Here is a 4612-nt window from a genome sequence, read left to right as displayed (position 1 = left end):
TATAGGCGCCGAGCCAATATTTTTAGGTTTTATGGCTAAAAACCTAAAAGAGGAAAAGAGGTTCTGGGGAAAAGTGGTTCTGGTTCTTATGATCTGCCTTGGGGAAGAAGGATTCTAGTTTCTGTGGCTTAGCCACAGGGGAGAATGGAGACAGGAGAGCAGGGAAAGAGAGAAATGATTGCTTCTAAAGCCTAATAGCAAGGGCTGTGAGAATTATAGGCCAGGAACTGTGGGCAAAAACGTGAAAAAGCACACATATATGGCATATAGATGTATGTACATATATATGTCGATGTCATAGTGGCACAGCAAGTACACTCGTGTCTTGGGACCATCACCACTATACAACTCCAGACCCTTTTCATTTTCCTCAGCTGAAACTGTCCCTTCTGTCCCCCAGCCCCTGGCACACACCATTCTACCTTCTGTGAATCTGATGGCTCTGGGGGCCCCCTGTGAGTGGAATCACAGTATTTGTCCTTGTGTGACAGGCTCATTTCACTGAGTACAATGTCTTCAAAGTCCATCCACACTGGAGCATGTGCCAGAACTCTCTTCCTTTTTAAGGCTGAACAATATTTCATTGTATGGACAGACCATGTTTTCTCTACCCAGGCATCTGTTGACAGACACCTGAGTTGTTTCCACCTTTTAGCTATTGCTGCTATGAACACAAGTGTGCAAATGTCTTTCAGTCCTTTTTAAAATTTTTTTTGTAGTCCTGCTTTTAGTTCTTTTAGAGAACCCATAGCTTTGAGGATAAAATTCTAGAACAGCATTGTTAGATCACATGCTAATTCTATGTTTAAGTTTATAAGGAACTTCTAAATTTGCAGCATTTTACATTTCCACAGTTCACAAGGGTTTAAATTTCTCCAAATCCTTGCTCACACTTGGTATTTTCTGGGGGGTTTTGGGTTTTGTTTTTTACAGTAGCCATCCTAATGGGCTGTGATATGATCTCTTTGTTTTCATTTGCACTTCCCTAGGGATCATAACGCTGAGCATCCTTCTATGCATTCGCTGGGGATTTGTATGTCCTCTTTTTTTTTTTTTTTGAGACAGAATCTCACTCAGTCATCTCCATGGCATCATGGCTTACAGCAAACTCCTGGGCTTAAGCAGTTAGTTCTCTTGCTTCAGCCTCCCAAGTAACTGGGACTACAGGTGCCCACCACAGCACCTGGCTATTTTTTAGAGACAAGGCCTCACTCTTGCTCAGGCTGGTCTCAAACTCGTGAGCTCAGGCAATCTACCCACCTCAGCCACCCAAGTGGTATGATCACAGGTGTGAGCACTGCACCCTGCCTCTTTGCCCATTTTTAAAATCAGGTTGCTTTGTTGTTGTAGAATTACAAGAGTTCTTTATATATTCTTGGCCGGTATGGTGGTTTAAACCTATAAGTATCCCAGCACTCTAGAAGGCCGAGGCGGGTGGATTGGTTGAGCTCAGGAGTTCGAGACCAGCCTGAGCAAGAGCAAGACTCCATCTCTACAAAAAATAGAAAAACTAGCGAGGTGTTATAGTGGGCACCTGTAGTCCCATGTGTTTGGGAGGCTGAGGCAAGAGGATCACTTGAACCCAAGAGTTTGAGGTTGCTGTGAGCTATAATGCCACCAGACTCTAACCTGGGCAATAGAGTGAAACTCTGTCTCCAAAAAAAAAAAAAAAAAAGAGTTCTTTATACATTCTGGATATTAATCCCTTGTCAGAGATACAGTTTACAATTTTTTTTACATTCTGTGGATTGTTTTTTGAATCTGTTGGTTGTGTTCTTTGATGCACAGAAATTTTTGATTTTGATATAGTCCAATTTATCCATTGTTTTATCACCTGTGATTTTGGTGTCATAGTTAAGAAATCATCATGATCATCATGTTCCTTGTACTTGACCCAAGAAACAAAGATAAGACATGTTTGTTGCTGTTTCAAGCTACTGTAATTTCTTACTGGGTCAAAGGTAGCTGATGCTATGAGGCCTCTTCCCGCAGCACTACAGTACAGAGTGATTACTCTCCACCCCCACCGCCCCAGCTGCCAACACCATCACACACACTGGATCTTCTCCTAACCAGGCTCAACCTGGCTGGTCCATCCCAGATCCACAGCCCCACCTAGAATCCTCCCCACATCCTGGCCTGCTCCACCCACCAGCCACTATCTGCCCCTGCCAGACCAGCACCCACATCTGCTACACCCAACCACAGTGCCTGGGTCTCTGCCCTCATCCTCCTCGTCCATCCTGCCTTTCATCGCTGCTGTCCTTGCCATGGTCAGCAGATACCATCTCAACAGATGCCCCACCCAAGGTCATCATGCAGCCCCCACCTCAGCCTCCTTCCTCCTGTTCATCTCCCTGACCCCACAGTCTGCCCAGGTCCTCACTTTTGACCCAGCTCCCTTCTCCATCCCCCCACCCCAGTCTCTCTAGCTCCTAGTTTCAAATGCCTTCCAGCACTTCTCAGCCAACCTCCACCCTTGAACACACCACCACTTGACTCTTGGTACCCAGGTACCCCCAATCAGAAGCTCCCACAACCCTGTAGTCACTGTTCTTGCCCTGAAGTGCAGAGGCCCCATCATTCTAGCATCACAGCTGCTCCCCTTGGGCTGGTCCCAGCACAGCTCCAGAGGGACCTGAAGTCCTGTCCCATCCCTTTTCTGCTCCCAGCTCCCAGCTCCCAGGAGCTCAGTGAAGCCTGGGTCCCAGTGGGAGGCTATACTGAATCCAGGGGTCCCGCTGCCTCCAGACCTCAACTGCCTCTGATGCTGACATTTGGTCTTCTGCCTGGGGGCCTTTCCATTGGCCATAGTGCCCTGCTTGGTCCTTCCTCCCTGAGGCTTTGCTCATACTTCCCTGATCCCAGCCCTGTCCTCCCAGCCTATAGCCTCACCCACAGCTTGCTCACCCCTCCTCCCTCCTGCAGATGCCCCACATGGCCTAACCTGCTATGTTCCTCCCCAGGCCCAGCTGGGTTAGGAGCTCAGGTGTGAACTTGGTAACACTTCCTGTGAGGCAGACTCTGGCCATCAGCATTATGTTCAGCCACTGTGGGGTCCATCATGCCACCCATTTTGCTTTCTGCATCTCCCTGCCTGGTCAATGTCCAGCTACAGCAAGCCTCCTGGAGCCTCCCCATGCATCCATCTGGCATGGACTCTTCAGGGCAGTTCCCTTACCTGCTGAGCCCCTAACACAGTCGCCTGTCCCTGAGGTGGGGGTCCTGGAAGAGGGTCACCCCTGCCACCCACCAGCCGGAACCCTGGTCAGGGTTTCAGGTACCTGGGAGGAAGTCATCCACAGGGAGGGCTGAGCAGGGCAGGCCAAGATGCAGGCATCAGCACCCTGAGACCCCTGTCAGAGCCCTCAGCAGGCCCCTACATCTGTTCCTAGGCTTCCCAGGTAGCTCTCCCTCCTGGGACCCAGAAGCTGTAGCTCCACCTCTTCCCCCAAAACTTACATTCCAGACTCTGGTCTTTGAATCTGCTTCCTCTACTAGACCCTGGATACCCTCCTTTTCCTGAAGCCAGAGATGATGAGGTGGGGCTAAGGAAACACCCCTGGCTGGCTCCAGAAGCCTTTCCTTCTGTCCTGAATACTGTAGACTCCTGCTTGGGCAGGGATAAGCTGGTTCCCAACCCAGCAATGCTGACTCACACATGAGGCACTCAGACACACAGCAGAGTCCCCTGAGTTTCTTGTCCATGGGAGGCATCCAGGGTGTCCAGGGACAGTGCTGTATAAAATGACTTTGTCAGAAGAAGGTCTATAAAGCCCTAGAACAACATTGAGCACCCAGGAAACTCTGCCGTGACTAAGGCTTGCAGATGGCTAGACCCACCCTGCCTTCTTCCATCCAGGGTGTCATGTACACCTACAGCAAATGGAATGGCTGCCTTTGTCCCCAGAAGGCATATGGAGCTTCATGGACTCCATATGCAATATTTAGAGAATAAGGAACAATTTGGGTGGTTCCCCAAGTTGGCAGGAAGATCAGGTGCAAAGTGCACAGACTTCACCTCCTGCACCCAGCCCTAGGTGTGGGTTCCTGGCAGGGACTGATGATTAAGGCTCTGGAGCCTGCTTCTCCCTTCCTGACTCAGTGCTGCGGCTCCCATCTGCAAAGTGGACCCGCACAGGACACACAACTTTGTCAGCCACTCTTATCCCACACACATTTCAAATGGCAGAGGACTTTGCTGGCTACTGGGGGGAAGGGAGGGCAGGTAACAGGAAGCTGTTTGGGGAAGATGGTCAGGGCCCCTGGGTGTGTGGCGCTATGCCTTGAACAAAAGATGGGGGTGTCTAACACACCCCTAAACAAGTCGTCCTGGCCTCAAGTCTCCTGTCTGCTCTCCCCTTGCAGGGGCTCTGCATTCTGCTTCTATGGCACAACTTGGAGCACATTGGGGGACAGACAGTACAAAGAGGGGGAGATGGAACAGTGCCACATGCAGGTTCATGGCAAATTAGTCACAGCTACTCAGGAGGCTGAGGCAAGATCACTTAAGCCCCAGAGTTTGAGGTTGCTGTGAGCTATGACATCACAGCACTCTATTCAGTGTGACAGAATGAGACTGTCTCAAAAATAAATAAATAGGCTCGGCGCC

Source organism: Otolemur garnettii, unplaced genomic scaffold (assembly GCF_000181295.1).
Source record: "Otolemur garnettii isolate 467f Iridium unplaced genomic scaffold, OtoGar3 scaffold00260, whole genome shotgun sequence".
Classification (NCBI taxonomy): Eukaryota; Metazoa; Chordata; class Mammalia; order Primates; family Galagidae; genus Otolemur; species Otolemur garnettii.
The sequence above is the reverse complement of the archived record's forward strand: the minus strand, read 5'-3'. Positions refer to the sequence as shown.